Source organism: Phasianus colchicus, chromosome 4 (genome assembly GCF_987193195.1).
Source record: "Phasianus colchicus chromosome 4, bPhaCol1.hap1.1, whole genome shotgun sequence".
Lineage (NCBI taxonomy): Eukaryota > Metazoa > Chordata > Aves > Galliformes > Phasianidae > Phasianus > Phasianus colchicus.
The window spans coordinates 14,932,539-14,953,590 of NC_143439.1; the positions used below are offsets into that span (position 1 = coordinate 14,932,539).

The 21,052-nt window shown below is 35.5% G+C and overlaps 1 long non-coding RNA gene across 2 annotated transcripts in view; it reads right to left on the reverse strand.

Moving 5' to 3' along the window:
* LOC116226157 (uncharacterized) overlaps window positions 1–21,052 on the reverse strand; it is a 100,057-nt gene that overhangs the window by 13,891 nt on the left and 65,114 nt on the right. For both annotated transcript variants that reach the window (XR_016465832.1, XR_016465831.1), the window contains 2 exons: window positions 12,195–12,272; window positions 2,517–2,629 (listed from right to left, as the gene is read on the reverse strand). This is a non-coding gene — a long non-coding RNA (uncharacterized LOC116226157). The remainder of the gene's footprint in view (window positions 1–2,516; window positions 2,630–12,194; window positions 12,273–21,052) is intronic.

Consider the following 21,052-nt stretch of genomic DNA (forward strand, 5'->3'; position numbering starts at 1 on the left):
TTACTGGATTTTCTGATACAGATTACATCTTCCCCAGGGATACTGAGAGATTTTCAAAGAATTATAAAGAACCGTTTCAGTATTTGAGATATATGATTATTAGCAGTCACACTCCATTATATTTTAGAAAGGATGGTTTATGGGTTTTGCTCTGATGTATTCTACCACAGAGAGAGTCAGGGGGAAGGGCAAGCCACTGAATATTTAGAAAATTGTTCCCTTTGATATTGATAAAAATCCAAGTAGAAAATCAATTTCTTTTTAAAAGTTACCATGAAACAAAACACTATTTATGAGCCATTCAAGAGAAATTCACAAGTTCTGAAAACATGGACTGCAGCCTGTCCTGTTGTCTGAGGCCAAGAGAGAGTTGCTTGATCTGCTTGAGCTTATACACTGGTTCTTTTCCAAACTTGTATTTGGATCACCCAAATGAGCAGATCCTCAGTGACTTTCTGACTCTTGTAGAGCTTTCAAAACCTTTCTAAAAAACATACTAAAGATAATAGTTCTGTTTTCTGAAATATTTTTATGGTCCATTTGAAATTCAATAGAAAAGGAGCACATCTTTCTATTAGATATATTGAGGACTTCATTATGCAAGAACCAACAAATCTTCCTAACAATGGCCTTCAAGGTAATAATTCTCAAAAGACAATCTCTAGATTTCCTTAATTAATGAAAAGAAGACAAAAAAAAAAAAAAAAAAAACAGGACTTCTGTCATAACTTCTACAAAAGGTTCTTGTCTCTTTCCAAAAAGGAAATAATTTTTTTTTCTAATTTTTTTACAGTTATCAATATTTTCTACACCTTAGAATAATTCTTTAAATTAGTAAATCCTTGTGACATTAGCAGACCTGCTACACCATAGAAAAGCTGCATTGCTACTTCCCAAATTAGCAAACAGAAGAGAGAAGTGATTGAAGGTAGTAGATACCATGATGCACAGAACAAATGCACCTATTAAGACAGCTGAGATCATGTCAGGTTCTAAAGGAACAACCAAGATCTACTTCATTTAGAAGCAATGCTACAGCAAGTTACTAAAATCTTCAACAAAACTTTTCCAGGCAACAAAGTTTTCCGAAAGCCTGAAGAGTTTTAGGAGCTTAAAGAAAAAAGCTTCTAAAATCAAAATCTTAAGCAGTTTCAGAAACCCCACTTATGACCCAAAATATTCTTAAGTAGACATGTAATGTGGGAATATCCTAGTATGGTTCAAACAATTACTTTGACATTGGACAGGTGAAGGCTTTCTGGAAAGAACAGAACATTGCTTCTCACTGCCCACCCACTACTAAAGAAAGCAGGATTTCCTTCATTAGCAAGCTGCAGACCAATGCACACAGGAGCCTGAACAGCACAGAACTATACACATTTAGAACCATTTAGATTAGCTGAGTTGGTGTTGCTGTCAGCACACTAGTCATGGCAATGGAAAATTTACCTTGCACTAATTTACCTTGAGAAGGACTTACTTCAACAAATGCTGAATCTATAGTTCATTGGCATATTTATATTCTTGCTCTTTTATTAAGCTCACGAGTGAAAGGGGTTTGTATTCTTCATAGTTTCCAATTATGTTCTCAAAAACAGAGAGATAAAGTACTTTTACTGTAATTTCTCCAGAAAACATTTCTAACTTTTTTCCTTTTTTACCAACTTTTAGCAATTCATAGAATATCTGCAATATCACTAACCATAGCTGAATAGATTACATATCAACAAAATCCCTGTAGCCCATATTCATGTATTTCCTAAATATATACATGCTCTCACACAAAGTGATATTAATACATTAAAATTACTCTTCATGAAAGAGTTCACTGTAGATACCTCATTAACTTTGGTCAGACTAAAGCATGGTAGTGATGGCCTCTTATATATGAACAGAATGTAACAAATTTCTCAGTTATAACACTATCAGTAAAAAACAGCAATTAAGTGCAATAAACTTTCATTCAGGTTTCTCCACTCTGCTCATAACAAGCAGGAAATTTTATTCTGATTTTAAGAAATACACAGCCACTAGTACACAACAGTATAGAATCAGCTACTCATTTCTCTTGCTAATGCAGTATTACTGTGATGTTCCAGATACTTAAAACTCACAAAAAATAGATCAAGTTATTTGGTTTCTACTGGTAGAACTGGAAAAGTAGTTTGCTTCACTGTTTTGTAAAACCCACAAATCACACAGAATTTATATCGTTCCTCCAACACAAACTCAAAATGCTCATGTAACTCAGCAGTTAATATTTGCTTTGTGTCTCAAAAAACCTGATTTACTGAGATGCTTCTAAACATAGTAAATAATTGAAGAAACTGCAAAGTATGCATGTGGAAAGGTTCACATGAACCTTGAAAAGTCTTTTGTTGCATTATTTAGTACAGTTATAAATGTCAGGCTACTGTTCATAGAGGTATGTCTGTTTAGAATGGCATTTGCAGAATAATCTTTGCTAAAGTTCATATGAGTTTTCCTGTCAACACTGCTGGCAATTTTTTTCTTACCTTTCCCACACACATCCCCCACTCCAAATATGTTCAGCATCACTGGTCCATTTGAAGGAGATATTTCACCTTTGCTGTTTTCAGCTGTGGGTCTCTTGTGGCAAGTTAAAACACTGTAGGGCATAAATTGTTATTACTGTTGTCATTATTTACTTGAACATTGAAGGTCTAATCAAGTAACAGGATTCTCCATTCTGCCCTTTATGTTGTGCAATTACAATTAGAAAAAGAAGCTTCTATTTTAAGAAGTTTCCATTCAAAATGTAAGAAAAGAGGAAAGTAGTGCAATACAAGAAAACAAAGAAAAGAATTTGTCAGGAAATATCTAAAAACCCTGGTGAAGATTTTATTTTAATTAAAGCAAAGAGTATATTGAGTATAATAAGTCATAACGATGACTCAGGGCATTAAGTTCAAAGCATCCATCTTCTGTTTTTGTGAACTCTTTGACAGAAATTATTACTGCATGTCTGACTTTCACCTACTATTTATGATCATACAACTAAACCTGAGACAGTGGAAGTGCCATCTCAACCTTCATTACTTTGAAGTTTAAGTTAAAAAGCAGGAACTGCAGGAGTTGAACACTTAACAAAACTATCTGCTCTTTTTGGAGATGCTTTACATATTGTTCAAAGCATTTGAACTTTTTAGGACACGTATTTGTTGTCCAAGGGCAATTACATGGAACATGGTAAAACATGCTTCCATACAACAACTGATCAGATCAAATTAAGGGAAGAAACTTGACTCTCAGGCTTATGTCAAGCCAGCCAAAATCATGCCTTGAAGAAATTCATTAAGGAACAAGATATTGAAAAAATAAGCAGCTATAAATGCATTATGCACTGCTTTCCCATCTTCCTCTGATGCAGCCTGCAAGGACCATGCCCTGCCATCCTCCCAAGACCACCTTTTCTCAGCAATGACAATTTACCTCCAAGCTTTGGCATTTAGCCTACCTGTTTCAAGAGGCGGATAGACAACACTGAAGTCATTTATCGATCTAATGATGTCAAGAGTGATGCTCTAGATATCCAACAATGAAAACACTGCAAGTTCTTAAGTCCTGCAATATACCTTCCTTTTTCTGCTAGAAAAACATATGTTTTTCCTATGCATAATATATACCTGTTTTATACATATAAGATAAAAGAAGAAATTATTACTATAACATTTTAAGTCATTTTGAAAGTTTGCAGATAAAACACCAATCAGGCTTAAACTTAAGATCCAAGCTTAAACGCTATATTGTATTAAAATATTCTTAATTCATGGATGAAATAAAGATGACTGGAAACATTTTTAATTCTGTTTTCATTCCAAAGCAAAAATAAATAAATAAATAAAAATAGATACTATGAAACTGTTTTTTTTTTTTTTTTTTTTTTTTTTTTTTTTTTTTTTTTTTGCAATACAGACACTTGTGAAAATGTGAATAGGCTTCAGTTTCAAGATTTATTGTAGTTTTTACTATATTTCTTCCAGATCTTTCATGTAGAGTATAATCATTTAATAAATTCCATTCCCTTCACTTTGTTTCTTCTATTTCAGTCAGATCAGTTGTCACATAAAAAGTTACTTCCAGTAGTTGGCTTTTTGTTATATCTTTTTTTTTTTCTTGTCAAAATGTTTTCTGTTCATATTTCCTTGCTGCAACAAAGCAGTAACAGTTTTAATATCATTTTGCTTTATGTGATCTCTTAAAAAAAAAAAAACCCTTCTCCTGATGGCAGCTTTTCCATAGGAAAAATTCACAATTCTGAATTTCTGAATTCATACACCACAGTTCTGCTTGTTTTAGTAAGTAAAATAAGGATTGATCTTAATAACAAAGCAAACTATCAATTTTTGAGAAGGTTAACCATCCTTTACCCTAGCTTAATCCATGACTAAAAAGCCAAAGTCTGAAGGTGTGATTTATCCATGTAAAGTACATTGCACTGTAAAACATGAATTGCCATCTACTGAAAGCCACTGAAATAGCAGTGCAAAATTATTACCAGTAGTAAATGTGAGACATTCAGTATGGCAAATAGAATCATAGAATATCCTGAGCTGAAAGGGACCCATAGGGACTGTTCAGTCCAGCTCCTGGCTATCTTCTAAAAGATCCAACTTCAGTTGGAAATGAAATAAAACAGGAAAGCATCTTTCACTTCAGACTTATTGTAAAATCTTTCTTTAAATGCTTTTTACTGTGTCATCAAAACACAAAATCTTCCTTTTTGAATTGGTCTCAGTAACAAACATCGTGTCTGTCAGAATGCTTCACAAGCACTCCTTGGATCTTGAATTTCTGTTCTTGAACCTATCTAAACATTAAACAACAGGAATTTAACTCCCAGTATGTAATACTTCATAAGATCATCTTAAGCCAATGTATTTCAGATTTTTTTTCACTCAATCTGTTATTTTTTTAGAGGATATATACATTTTCCCTTCTAACTTACATCTTTTTCCTTCATAAATGATAAAAATCTCATGTTTTTCCTCGGAATGAAAGCATTTGATACTACAAATTTACAATAAAGTACAACAAGAAAAACAGCAAGTTACTGTGAAACTTATTAGTGGACCTGGAAATATAAGACCACAGTACCTACATCAAATACTGAAAATAACATTTACTGTGTTTTCTTAGCTTCATATCTCTGTGTTTAATCTACTCTGTGCTAAAACTGGGGAACACAGAGAAGTAGTCCCAGCGGATCTCCAAAAGGCCTAGAAAACAGAAATTTTAGCTGAGCACTTTAGAGGTAACTTGCTATGAGCTAAAAAGTGGTTTGCGTTGCTCTCTGGTTTCACTCTCCCCAGTGCTTTGGATTTTAAATGGGAGAGAAAAGATAAATCTTTGCTGTCCTCATTTCACCCACTCTCTTCAATTTCTTCCATGACTTTAATTATATTTCTTCTCCATAAGCTTGTCTTGCCTTTATTTTAAAGAGATGAGAGCTTGCAGCAAGGCTCCCTAACAAAACTTTCAGTTGTATTTTTAATGCACAAAGTCAGAAGCATATATTAAAAGATACAAAAAGCAGCTGATTATTAATTCCAGTTAAACTATTACTGAGAGAGAATCGCTGATCAAAATTATACTAATTAATTTTACATATTCAGTGATTTTCTACAAGAGCAGCTTTGTGAGTACTTACAGTCTATCAAGCTTTGCTTAATGTTAAACCTTCACCTTTTGTGCCAGCACACTTTACAACATTGTTGGAGAATTGTTGACAAAAGTAACATTTAAATTTTTTGCAGGAGAGCTAAAACTGGAATTACTTACTTTTGATATTAATTACTGCTTTGTATTGCTATTTATTAATCTACAAAGTCCTCCTTAAGGGTAATCATTTTATCAAATTACAGTGTGATAGAAAAACACAATTCAGCACTTGACAGTTTTTGTTAAGCTTGTTTTTGATAATTGGATACAGAAGTTGCTTGTGGCCATTTGGATGCATCTATTCTACTTTCATGGAGCTTTCGAATAACGATCAGACTTAAACACATCACTCATTCTGCTGAGCCAGCTTGACAGTTTTGATAGCCCATTACAGTAGTTTATATTTCATTTCTGGAAGATTTCAGTGGACATTTCAGAACTAGGCTACCTTGGAAGCTCAAACTCCAATGGGCTCTGACTTTGATCTCAGGTCATCTTTAGTTAATGCAAATAACTCATAGAGAGTTCTTTCATATTAACGTTAACATGGAACTTTTGAAGTACCACTTTCTCACATCCTTCTTTATTTATAACTTTGTTGGGCAGCTCAAGAGGCATCTTTGTGAACCACCAAAAACTGTTTCTCAATCATTCAATTAATAATTAAATCAAACAATAATTAATGGGTATGATATTTGTTTGATTAAAAGCAAACCAGCAATAGCCCTGTGGAAAATAAAGTTGTTTGCATTTTATTACAGAGAAAGTGAAAAAGAAATGCATATTGTAAATTCTCTCTGTTCTTTTCTCCTTTGAAATGATAATAGCAATGCAGTGGGGAGAAAAGCTGGATGAGGACTGAGCAAATAGGGGAAATGTTATCTGTGAATACTCTGATATACAAACCAACTTTTGACTCTGTATTATTTGTGCCCTTATGTTTTACTTCTTAAAAATTCATGAGTCCAGTAGTGGCAATAGTCAAACAGTAACAGTACATTTCAATCAGTCTGCCCACAAAAGGAAGAAATACATTTTTTACTTTAACAAGAAAACTCAGAAGGAAAAGTAATAGTATAATAAAGCTGGAAAAGCAGCAGAAATTATTCCATTCCTCTAACCAGATGTTCCAAGTGGGCCTGCTTTACAAATCTGCTTCGTTACCAGCAGTAATCTGACCTGGCTTGCTAAACTAAAGACCTCTGACAGTACTTTCCCACATGAAGAAGAATGAAAACGTGCAAGGAAAAATGAACAGCTTTCTATATATCAAAGATAAAATATGCTTTTTGAACTGCAACTTAACTAAAAACAATCCCATGTAGATTTACATGCAAGAATCTGCTCAAACAATCCAATGTTTGATGGAAACTATTCTATGTCATGTTAGGTATATAACATGATTTTGAAGTCTTTCTGTCAAAAACTATACTCAAATTATCACCCAATATAGAGCAACACTAATTAAAACAATGCATATTAACCCATTAGCATTACAGGTTGGAACTCACAGAATCACAATGTGGTTGGGGTTGAAAAAATGACCTAGTTCATTGCCTGCTCAAACAGGGTCAGCTACAGCAAGGTTGCTCAGGATCATACTCAGTCAAGTTTGAGTATCTCCAAAGATTGACATCCCACAGAACTGCTGTGAAACTTGCTCCATTGCTTGACCACTTTTCAGCAAAAAAAGGTCAAACAAAATTTTCTGTTCTTCATTCTGCACCCACTGCCCCTTCTAACATCACTGGATACATTGACACAAATCTCACTCCATCTGCATTACTCCCACTGATGGAGTAATCTTGATGAGATTCTCTTCCCCAGGCTAGTAGTCCAAATTCTCAGCCTCTATTCAAATGCCCAGTGCTCCAATCCTCTGAACATCTTCACTGCCCTTCACTGGACTTTCTCCATTATGTCTTCATCTCTCTGGCACTGGGGAGGCCCAGCACTGGTGCCAGCACTCAAAATGTGTCTCACTTGTGCTGAATAAAGGAGAAGGATCGTCTCCCTCAGCCTGACAGCAATGCTCTTCCTAATGCAGTCCAAGAGACTGCTGCTTTTCTTTGTTGCAAGTACACATTGCTGGCCAACGTTCAATTTTTCAAACATGTGGAAGCCCAGGACCTTTTCTTGAAAACTGCATTCCAGTCAGCCACTGCTGCAAAGGTCATTCTTCCCCTGCTTTAGGACTCTGCATTTCCCTTTGCTGAACCTCACAATGTTCCTATTGGACCATTTCTCCAGACTGCTGAAGCCCCTGTGCTGAATTCATACTGCCTTCAAGTCATTTCACCAACATTTTCACTGAGTAGCATCTGCATAGATCAGTAGGTGAAGTTTTCCTTATGTTAACAGTACTGTATTGCTGTCTACTATTTCAAGTATGCAGATCACTCTATACTTCTCTGAAACTTCTGAAAACTGCAACTTTCTACATCTTAGCAATAGGTCATTAAATCCTTCACCATCTTTTTAATGTTAATAACTACAATACAATACTGTACAAATACAGTGGAATGTACTCACTTTCTTATTTCAAGAACTTCTGTAGAACCGTGTAGTCTTTTCCATGTTCATATTCCAAGCCTTTACTTATCAGTCTCTCTTGGTGATTAACTCTGCCAACCTGGATGACAAGTTTTCTACAAATAAATGGAGTATTTTCTATTTCTCTCAGCCTTACGCAGAGAGTTATTCTGGCAGTGTGAGATCACTGAATCACTCTGAATACATACAGTAAATATTTAACAAAGCACTGTTTTGGACTCTGGCATTTTAAAGCTGTTGAATAATCACATCAGCAGCATTAGTTAGAAATAACTCTTTTTGAAAAGGAAATTTGAAAATTGCTTAAAAAGTTGTGCTTGGACATATAAAAATCACAAAAGTGGATTTTCATCCAATGTAGATTATATGCATGGGCAGCACTTTTTTCTACACTGGCTCTAAAGACATCAGTGAAGCACAAATTCTGGAAGATGCAACACTTTTATGAGCAGAAGACTAGAAATAAGTGTGTCAGAAATTACAAAATGTACCTAAGAATTTTTGTACTCCTATGATAAAATTCTTACAGTGTGTTTAAGTGGAATCAAAATAAAAACAGAAATGTATATACACAACAGCATTCTAGTTACTTAATTTCTTCTTCCTGTAGCACTCATCATCACAGCAGATGTGCAATGTAGGAGTGCTTTATACAAACATAGCATTTATCTCTTTGATAGAGTCCTAGATCCAAATTTAGCAGAAAACTCACACAAACTATTTTTAAAAATCCTAGCAGTTTTCTGCCTACTTGAATTTCTTACCTTTGAACTCTAAATCATAAATATAGAAATACGATGGTGGCATTTTAAAAAGTGCCATAATACACAAATAATCAAACTAATCTGCTTCATAAGAAAGAGTATCCAACATATTAATCTTTTCTGACTGGACCTCATGTCATGGCTGGACCCTTTCCTGCCACTAAGATATTCCAGGCAGCCTGTCTTGTCCTTACATATCTTAGCTCCACACTTCTTGGGTTCAGCATCAACTCTTTCTCTTCAGCAACCTAGCAATGAATTTCTCAGCTAATATTTCTTTAGAAATTGAATCTTGTAGTTCGGATTTGTCACTACCTCTACCCACACTCACAAGTAGTAGGTAGAGATGACAATGGTGAGTTGGCTACAGCCTGATTACTTTTAGCTGCTGGGTATAAATTGGAGGTATATCATAGTTGCTGTGAAAGACAGCAGTGACGAATCAGAAGCAAGAAAGTTCTGTTCAGCCACTTTCTCCCTCTTCCTTGTTCCTTTCCCCTCAAGAGACACTGACTATTTCCTGCAAAAGTACTTAAAAGTCATGTCAGATTCCTCAAGTCAAAACACTAGCATAGCAATTAATTACTGTCTTCTGAAAGTGCATTTTCCATGTGTTTACATCATCAGTTTTTTCATAAATAGGAAAGCCTATGCCTTTTTAAAGGACAAAATATTCCTAAATAAGCAAATAAACACAACAGCTGAAGCTTTCAGAAAAAAAGCAGTTGGAAAACTCATATAAACCCTAGAGAGAACAGAAGAGTTGGCAAAACTTCCAGCTGCCCTCTTTGAAGTCTGGGATATCATCTTCTCAGGAATTGTGCCAATGCAATTTTGCTACACACCTTATGGCTCAATGCACAAAGTGGCAGCAGAGATGGCAGTCCCAAAGGAGAGCTTTCCATCAATCAAAGCACATTCAGAGGTCTGAGTGCTGGTCTGAGACCCAGATAAAGCAGGGTGCTGACATTCATGGACAATTTTTTTTTTTTTTTTTTTTGTGGTTCCTAATTAGATTTGAATTACAAAAATTACCTTACTATAATTATTTTTATTATTTTAACAGGAGTTTGGGCTAGAATTTTTAGCTTGTGGGCATTTCCACCACTGGTCTGTATTTCTGCTCCAAGATGATGCTTGCTCTTTGCAAAGTGCAAGCCACACTTAGTGTGGAAGGGAAATAAATCCAAAGATTCATCCATGACAGACTAATATCCCAAAATTAAAACTGTCCTTGCATTCACTCCAAGAGTTAATAGTACTATCCAAAACTTCAGGCCTGCAGGATTAGCAAAAAAAAAAAACCTGTTATTATAGGGAAGTACAAATGTCATTTTTTTAATATTTTAAGAAGTGTACACAATGGTGAAGAAATTTTACAGTAGTGTTACCTGGCTATACATAATCAAAATAGAAGATAAAAAAATGAAGCAAACTTAGATGCAAGATTTTGAGATAAAATTGTCCTATTTATTAGTACAATCCATTTAATTTGATGGCATTTATAGCATACTAGTTGTCAAAAGTCTTATTAAAATAATAAAGAATCATAATCTGTAACATCAGGATACTAAATCAATGCTTTTGCATTTAAGATTTACATTGATGAATACATGTTTAAAAGGTTAAATGAATTACATTATTGTTGGCTTTATTGTCTTGTTGGATGCAAAATTTCCTCAGAAAGGCCTGTTGAAGGGCAAAAAACTGATATAAACTATGAGGGGAAAAATAAATTATGAATATCATGGGACACCTTACATAACAGATCTTAACACAAGCTGCAGATTAAATATTCCCATGGGAACAAACAGAATGTGAGTGGAAAATGTTTCTTCTTCTGGGGGAATGCTGAGCTGAGAACAGCATCTTGAGTAGTAGCAACATTTCCTAAGTTTTATCTTGCACTAACCACAGAGAAAACTCATTTTTTGTGGGTTTTGGAAACATATTTCATTCATAAAGAATATGTAAGATTTTCTTACATCAGCTTTTCTGAAAACTTCACATGGCTTTTCAACTGGAAGTCCCACAAACATATGGCATCGAAGAGATGCATTAAACAGCAATGTACAAAGGTTGTAGGGTCTCTTACACAGCATGCATTGCCCAATTGTAATCTGATGATTGCAATAAAAAAGTTACAATAAAAATTAAAATGTTTATTCAAATTGGCTTTGTAAGGTGTTATCTGAGAGACCTAATGACTCATCATATCCAACAACAGTCTTAGTAGCTCATCCTCAGGAAGTTATCAGAATGAACTTCCCATTTAAGAAAATAATAATTAAAAAAAAAAAAAAAAAAAAAAAGGACTCTAAAGCTAGGTCTTTAACTTGGGGAAGTTAGGAGAGGATCTTATTACTGGTCTGTATATATATGGTCTCATATATTTATCTCTATGCATTTCAGAGGCCCATAGCAATGCAAAGAATCTTTTTTTTTTTTTTTTTTTTAATGGAAGAAGCATTTTATCTGCAGAAAGAAATGAGCTGGAAACGATACAAGAACCTTTGAATTCTAACCTGATTTTCACTTTAACATACTTGTTGCAGAGGCACCTACACTCAAAAGCACAAGATCTACTGAAATTCATTTCTATACAGGCTTTCAACTAGTCCTTTCCTTAGGCTTGCAAGTAGTATGCTAACCCGGGTGTTTGCTGACTGATCTGTTAGGATGATGTTAAACTCACTGTACATTTTTTTACTGACTGTCTACAACAGTGGCATATTGATTTTGCCTTTCCTTGGTTCATTTCTAAAGCCTACACGCTCAAAACTGTTAGTTACTTGAAGCTTTCTGCTTCTTCAGTTCTGTTCTGTCAGATATCTGTGTTCTGACACCATCTGCTATCTTCATATTCCATCACCAAACCACAGGCTAGCACTTCTGCTGTGACAGCTTTTGAGGTGTAAAATACATTTATCTTGACATCTGCCTCAGCTCATCCTTTCTCCAACTGAAAATATTCTTTAGTGGTGCTTTACATTTTAATTTCTCTACAGGATCCGTCTTCACTCAAAGGATGCCAACTTTCTGTGGTTTATTGTCTTGCTATTTTGAAGAGAACTCATAATTTTTGTATACGAGCTCACAGTGTTGTATGCAAGCAGGGAACCCCAGATGCACCAAATGAGTGCAGCTCATTGCCGTCTGCTGCTTGTGAAAGTGTATGAAAACTTCTGTACATACCTTTCAAGCGTAAGGTGGGGCTAGAGATTCCAACTCTTTCAACTTTGAGGACACACTGATTTAAAAAAATCTGTAAACCTAAAATGAAAATACAAAGATGAGATATGGTCTACTGGACCATAAATATTATTAAAGCATATTAAAATTAGCTTGTGGAACTCGTGTAATAATAATGAGTAAGAACACATACAAAGGAAAAATTATCTCAGTTGCTAAAAAAATTGGGGGAAAAAACAGACAATCATCTAATAAAAGTATAAAAATTATAAGCAAGAAACCATAGCTAGAAACAAGCAGACTTGCATCTTCTCCAGATGCAGAAGAAAAGACAAGTTGAAGAAAAAACAAATTACTGAAAATGTATTCCTTTTCTTATTTTCAAGCATTCTGAATAATGAGGTTCTGCATCAAGAAAAGACAAAATAACCATGTTTTAAGCTTTTTACACAGCAGGTCCAGGGCTCTCACAATAGTATTTGCAAATAGACTGCCTATAAAAATTCCCAATTGATCTAAGTGCATATATCTAACTAAAGCACTTCCTAATATACCTGCCAACATACTGACAAAAATCTCACCACCAGCATTTATTAATGAAATAGATCTATGCTATAAGCATTTTGTTGAGCTCTCTCCTTTTTGTATATTACAAAATCCTTACTTCATTCCAGAAAAGGCTTCCTACTTGAATGATTGCAACTAAATCTATCAGTGCAGTAGTTTTAATTTTTTTTCTTTTACATAGTGCAGTATAGAAATGGATATCTATGTTTGCTATCTTATTTAAGATCCTTTCACAAACATCTACAGATTACTTTTCTACATTTCTAAATGAAGGCAAATATATTTTAGATAGTAGATAATTGCTGGGGGGGAGGGTTATTACTTTTCCAGCGCATAATTCATAATAAAAATGTGCAAAATCATCTGTTACATTTAAGGAAATAATCATCATCTTTCAAATAATTCTATATCATTTTTTCTTAAAATCTATTTCTATAACCCTGTCCTCACATTTTTCCTTTGCTTACATTCTGTTTACTCCTTTCTGTTTGTTCAGAATGTGTCCTTCCTTCCAACTTCATGGAAAATATTATCTTTCTCCCTTTATAATTCACTTTTTCTTCCTTGCATATTTTCTGCCTTGCATGTATATAGAATAACACAGGTCATCTTATAGAAACTTTAACCTCTTTCTTTTCTTAACTTTTTTCCCTATCTTTTCTTTGGAATCATTTTCTTTTGGGTTTAGCAGGCTGGCAATCCATACTTTGGTATAGTCTCACTATCTGTGTTGAAGGAAAACTGAATTTTTCAGGTTCTCTTCCACTAAATTCAGTTTCAAGGATTTAATCCTTCCTTTTTTCTTCTTTATGATGTACTGCTGATCTCAATGTGTTCAAAAGAAGAAAAAAAGATCTCAATATTTTTCATTTCAAGACAGACTGTAATCTTTTTTACGTCTTTCTTCCTTATGACAAGTCCTGAAACACTGGTACCATATGTTCTCCCTCAGTAAGATCAGAAAGCTCTCTTCCTTATTTACTTTTTTTTCCCCTCTCTTACCTTCTCTCTCAAGGACTTTTTCCAATTTAAAAGTTGCAGTTTTAAAGTTGTATTTCCATGTTTACCTGAACTTGGAATAAGGAAGATGATAAAGATAGAGAACCATGTCCTTCATGATGCAATAGTTTTCCACTCTAGAAATGTGCAAGTTTTCCTTCAATATTTAACATCCTCTTGAAAAAAATCCTCAAGTCCTTTGTGGTATTTTCTTTTATAATTTTCTAAAGTGCTTGCAAAATCTTTTTCTTTGTAGTCATATCAATTTTATTTCCTAAAACTATTATATTTAGACAGTTTTATTCATATTTATCTGTAAGCTAAATATTTTATTTTCACCTTCAACTTTTAACTTCCTATTCAATACACAAGCCATATCTTCCACAGATTTCAGAGACTTGACAGAAGTGGACTCCTCAAATCCTTACCCAGCAGTAGGTACTCTTCTATACTCTAAGCATACACTGCTTCCTCATATAATGGACTTTTTTTTTAGTTTGAAACCATTTTTCCTTGTCCTATCACAATAAAACCTGCTAAGGAGTCTGTCCCCTTCTTCCTTACAGCCCCCTCTCCCTTTATATACTAAAATATTGCATTCAGGTCTCCCCAGAGACTTCTGTGCTCCAGGCTGAACCATTCTAGCTCTCTCATCCTCTCCTCCTAGAGAAGGTGTTCCACCTCTTGGACTTCTTACAGGGAATAGCATACCTGTATATCAGAGTGGGCAAACCCCAGCTGGAAGTCAAACTTGCAAAGACTTCTGTAGTTACATTCACCTGCCTTTCATCATTATCAGGCTTTGCACAGGTCACATTGTGCACAATCCACTGAAGAATCAGTCTGTGTCTAAGGTGAGCATCACCACATCTAACTCAGGCAAGGAAGGATGGCACAAAAACACTTAGACATGGCAGAAAAATGTGTCAGGAGCAGGTGACCTGCTGAAGCCTTTGCAAGTGCGAGGCTGTGCTGGACCTGCTGATTTGGGTCTAGAAAACATGCCTGAGGATACAGACACAACCAGCACTGCACAGAGTAGCACATCTCACCATGGGACAGCCAGAATCAGCCAGCATCCAGTATCAAGACTGAAAATAATCTGACATAAAACAAAACTGCAGTTAAAGCACCTGGTGCTTATGTTATCTTGGTAAAAGTTGGGAGGGAAAGACAGATTAACCTTTACCAGTTCTAGGTTCAACATGAACATCATTTTTGGCAAGGCAGCATCTTCATTTCCTTTTGGAATAAATCACTCCAGCTTTATACTGTGTCTTTGATAATATGGAATCTGTTATCTAAGCATTATAACACATTTTCAGGCTCTGGCAAGAGAACTGTATATTTTCAGCCTTAAAACAGACAGCATTTTGGTGACATTTATTAACACCAAAATGAAAAACAATTTCTCACCACTGTCTACAAATTAAGCACGTTTATTTTGCACGGGCAACATTTACTAGAAATTGTAAATAACGTAAGCAAGCAGAAATCATGTAAATCACAACCCTAGCTAATTCAATTCCGCATCTGATAGAGTGAAATTTATTGACAGCTCACTAAGATGAATTAAGAGCAACTTAAGTAACTTAAGTAACTGCATTTCTTGAAAGTAATAGAGTGTTGGGGTGGCTGTGTATGCATTTTGTTTGATGGGCTTTGGGGGTTTGTTTTATTAATTATGTTCTGGGGTTGGTTTTATTGTTTGTTTGCTGTTTGGGTTGTTGTTTTTTTTTTTACAAGCATTTAAAAGGTTATTATAAAATTGCTCTGGGCCACACCATTAACATACAAAAGCCAATTACTACCCTTTAATCAGAGAAGACATTCTTATTTACTGGAAAACAACTTACTTGGACTACTGTACTGTAGAGAGATGTCAAATTAATGATATACGTGTACTAATTTGCATTGCATTAACTTTCTTCAGTCATTTCAGTATTCCCATCCTCTAATTTGGAGTGAACTAATGTATTTGTTATTTAAATAATAGTCTTCACAGTGGAAGAACATGTGCTCAGACATGTCCTGAGATTTACTATGCAGTTGCCAGATCAGATTTTATCTTTACTTGCAACACACACTAACTTTAGACCAACCCATCCATTGAACATTTAAGTGTTAAGACCCAGAGCAGAAATCATAGAAAACAGATATTCTGACGAGAAAATAATACAAAAGAAAAGCCTGAAGGAAGAGACATATTAAAGAAATCAAAAGTTCACTGCTCTGACGTGAAGGATAAGTATATTAGGATGGATTAAATAGTAAATGAAAAATAAATAAATACAAAGAGTGTTAAAGGAAGAAAAAATGTACAATTTGACCCCATGGATCAACATTTTTGATGGCTAGGCAGGATAAAAATAGATGATTTATGGCACACAAAGCACTCTAGGAAAGCAACTACAAAAATACTAATTGCAATTAGGAATTTAGAAAAAACTAGGTGAAAATACCCAAGCAAACAAAGAGATTCTTCCAGGGTCAACAATAGGAGAAGAAAAAGCAGAGATGTCATTACTATCTATGCTAATTAGTAAGTTTGATAATTTGTATACAATTTCAATAGATGGCCTCTGCACAGGAGCAAACACATTCACAGCTAATTATTTCCTGAATAACCTTTTATATGAGCACTGATGGCCAGCACAGAAATCACATACCTTTAAAAAAGCTACACAGTGAACAGCAATGAACAATGAAATGTGCCCTTCATTTCCACATACATCTTGCGCAGAGATGGTAAATTATTTGGGAATATTTTCTGTCTATGTCCGCACAGTGCTGAGCATGACAAATTTCTTCATTCAATTGTTTTAGGAGTCAGGGTTGTTTTTTTCTGGGGTTGAGGGGGAAAGGGGAGCTGAAGGCAGAAACTCTTATTTGTGTCATACTAAAGATCTTCCCCAGGAGCCTCTTACAGAGCAGTCAGCAAGGAGAAGGGCTGAGAGTGAGATATGAAGCTAAAAGGTTTTCAAACTCCATACACCAGCAGCAGAGGCTCCTCAGCCTAGAGTTCCATGACAGCAAGCATCTCTGTAGATGCTTAACCACAGTCACCAGCCACTTCTGCTTATAGACTCAGAGAGCAACCAAAATAAATAAATAAGTAAATGGATTATAAAGCATTTATGAATCATAAAAGAACTAGTTTGTGCTCAGTTGTAGCGCATATTTATAGCATACAGCCAAATATACTTCACTTCAGGTCCCCAGAGCCATAGCTCTCTTTATATTGTATTATCCCAGCGAACAGCAGCAGAACATGCATTCAGTTGACAAAAAAATGCCCAACTACTACCTTAAATCTGTCATAGGGTTCTTTTGACTAAACAAATGAGAATCCTAAGGAAATCTACTGGTTAAGCAATGAAACCATTCCCTTCAGACCCACAATAAGTGAAAAAATCAATTAAAGTACCTGAAACACCGCAAGTCTGGCATTAAGTCACCATTGATCAAATCAGATAAGCTGAGAGTGAACTCATTTTAAGCTGTATTCAAGTAAACTTTCTTTTGTTTCTTCCCTTGATAGGAAAAAGCAAAAAATGTATAAGAGATGACAAGAAAGCGAAATCTTTAAAGTTCTTCTTGCCGTTTCCAATGAAACAATTATAAATACAAAAGAGAAGTATTAAGAGGGAGTAATTAACATGTATGTTGATTGGTAACTAACAGAAATATGAATAGAATAGTACTGGAATGAAAAAACAAATAAATGCAATAAGCATTCATTTTACTTCTTTATGTCATAAATTATCACACAGTATTTCATTTATAAGAAATATATGTCCAGCTATAGCTCCTAGGTGAATACATACTGCATGAAAAACCAGGAGCATGAGCTATTCTATACAGGCATATACTGTGTAGAAGCCAAGAAAAATGCATGTATTGAAAACTCCATTATCTACTCCTTAGTTTAGGGAAGTTGTGACATTTTTCATCAAATGTTACGTATAGAATCATAGAATTCTAGAATGGCTTAGGCTGAAAGAGACCTTAAAGATCATCTAACCCATTGCCATGGGCAGGGTTGCCAACCACTAGATCAGGCTGCCCAGGGTCCCATTCAACCTGGCCTTGAATGCCCCCAGAGACAGGGCATCTGGGTAACATGTTCCAGTGCCTCATCACCCTCTGAGTGAAAAATTTCTGCCTAATATCTAACCTAAATCTTCCCTCTTTTGGTTTAAAGCCATTCCCCCATGATCACTATCAGACCATGTAAAGACCATGTAAAACGTTAGTCCCCCTTCTGCTATTTATATGCTACCTTCAGGAACTAGAAGGCCTTAATGAGGTCTCTCTACAGCCTTCTCTTCTCCAAGCTAAATAAGCTCAGCTCCCTCAACCTTTCTTCAGAGGAGACCCAGGGACACAAGCATGAGAAGCCTAACTGGCCATGAAAACTAAGTCAAAAACTTGTTAAGTATCTCAGCCTTCTCCACATCTGAAGAGGCCAGGTCTCCCTTTTCACTTATCAGAGGGGATCCACTCTTCTTTGCCTGTCTAGTCTGCCCAATGTATCTACAGAATTTCTTCTTGTTTTTCACCTCCCTTAGCAAGTTCAATTCCATCTGCACCATGGCTTTCCTGACACCATCTCTTCACATCCAGACAGTATCCCTATATTCTTCCCAAGCCACCCATCCCCACTTCCACTGTTTATACTTTTCTTTTTTTCACCTCAGCCTGCTCAGCAGATCCTCGCTCAGCCAGGCTGGTTTCCTGCCTCATCTGCCTAATTTCTTATGCTAGGGGGGATAGAGTGCTGTTGTGATCTCAGTAAAGGCATCTAAAGTGCTGCCAGCTCTGCTCTGTTCCTTTGTCCCTAAGGATGTTTTCCCAGGGGATCTCTTCCAACAATTGCTTTAACAGCCTAAAATTCACTCTTCCAAAGTTCAAGGTTCTGACTCCACTCTTTTCCAGGCCCACATTCCTTGAGATCATGAATTTGACCAGAGCATGGTTGCTGCAGCCCAGGCTGTCTCCAATCTTAACCTCTTTAACAATCTCTTCTGCATTGGTGAGCAGCAGGTCGAGCAATGCTTCACCTCTGGTGGGTCTGTCCAATACCTGAACAGAAAGTTATTGCCAATGGACTCCAGGAATCTCCTGAATTGTTTGCAGCTTGCCATGTTCTTTTCCCATCAGATATACGAGTGGCTGAATTTCCCAACCAATGTGAGAGCCTGCAAGCCTAACACTTCCTGCAACTGAAGCAAGAAGGCCAAAGGATCGCTTTATATTTAAGGTGCCATCTTCACTTCAAGATACAGGTCAAGACGCATCTGCCCCAGATTCTTCTTCACCCTGCTGCAGCAGCATGACAAAGCATTTGGCAAGCAGAGGAGAGCAGCAGCCACATGCAAGTGGCCAAGGGCTACAAAATCTGACTGACATTATGTCATGCCTGTAATGACAGAAACAGATAAACAAAGTCATCTAGAAAAGAGTTATAAATGTTCATAAGTAAGAACTAGCCATATGCACTACCAAGATATTCAAGCAAGACTTTGGCAATAAAGACACAGAAACTCAGTGTGATGCTTTTTTGATAGAAAATCATTACTTCTAAACCTTAGATCCCAGAGTATTACACACAGCACTGGATTGTTTTCAGCTCCCTCATCATCTCTGAAAGACAACCTTAAGTTCAATGGGGGCAGGTGCAAGTTAAAGAACATTTTTTAATTGCTGCTATCACAAGTAAAAATATAAGCCATACGTGGCCAAATGAATCTGCTTAAATTTCCATTTCATTCTAATTCCTCCGCCCAGAGAAGAATTCACTTGGAGAAAAATTAGAAGTAATAAATGAGATTAAGTTTTCATGTTCTTCAAATGCATTAATTTTCTTTACCAACTTAACTCCAAAAAAGCACCCCTTGAGCAAGATCTTGCAATATTTTACAAACAGAAAGGAATTAAATTTAGATGAGTTCGTCTCCACAAACAGTTCTACCTCTTTCACTCAACTCTGCACTCTCTATCAATGAAAGACAAGATCAGACTTTTCAAATTGCTTAGTGCTCGGTATACAGAGAACTTTTCCTTTTGACAAATCAAAGAGATGAATTTTTCTAAGCCCTTATATCTTTGCTGCATAGCATAGTCACTTCAGTTACAGAAACTTCTGTCACTGAGTTTTCTATTATTAACATATTTATTAAGGTACATTTTCTCCTACATATTAAAGCTGTTACAAATGATTATAATTGAATTTCATGTTTGAAAATTATTAAAAAAGTATTAATTAAGGTAACACTAGGTGAATTTGGTTAAGTCCTGAACTTTGCCTCTGAAGAGATGCTTTTTAAAATGTGCAATTGAAGAGCTTCATTTCCAGTCCCCACATAACTAAGAATTCTTAGTGGAACTTTCAAGTTACTTTTTATGTCAGGCTATTTATTTTTAATGTCTAAATATAAAAATTGAATTCATTTGTTAATAACAACCAATTTAAATACTCTGACGTATAGAATTGCTTCTTTGGATTTTGTTTGTGGAATTCTTTCAGCAATAAGCACAAAAATATTGCAACAACGAGATGTGGCACTTATAGAGACATTAACAAACATTTGTAATGACAGAAGTTTAGTTCCTGTTGCTGTCTAAGACAGAAGGTGGTCAGATTCTTTGTTAAGTAAATTAAACTCTACAGGAAGTTTCCTTGCAAGAAGGCTGCATGCCTTTGCCTACAACAAAATCACAGAAGAAGAATATTCTGGTCCTGCAGACTGCTCCCCTAAAGGCACTCAAAAAACCCTGCAGACAACTCAATTGCTTCGAAGAAAGTGGGGAAAGGAATGCTCCCTATGGACCCCCAGCAACCAAGAGAAATAAGCAGTGCTCTGCAGTTACTGGGCTGTGTCAGGGACCTCATTCTCAGCTCCTGTCTATTACTTCTACCTATGCAAGAATAGTCTAAAATAAAAATCAATAGATTTCAATGGTGCTTAGAAAACTATGTTTTGCATGTGTGACTGTCACACAGCAGAAAGACCAGGAGGAATCAGACAATAATACAAAGCCTCTTATGTATTCCAAAGCAGTCTTATGATGGGAATTATATAAAACTTCCTTTTTTCTCTTTTTTTTTTTTTTTTTTTTTTTTGATTGAAGAAGTTAGTTATCTATTATCATCTGAAAACAAACACTGAAAACACAAAAGAGGAAAGGATACGGGAAAGCTTTTGCTCAGCAAGTACAACAGTCACCATTCAGGGTTTTTAAGTATTAGATTTCATGCCTCCGTCTTGCATAAAGGTTTTGACATTTTCTAT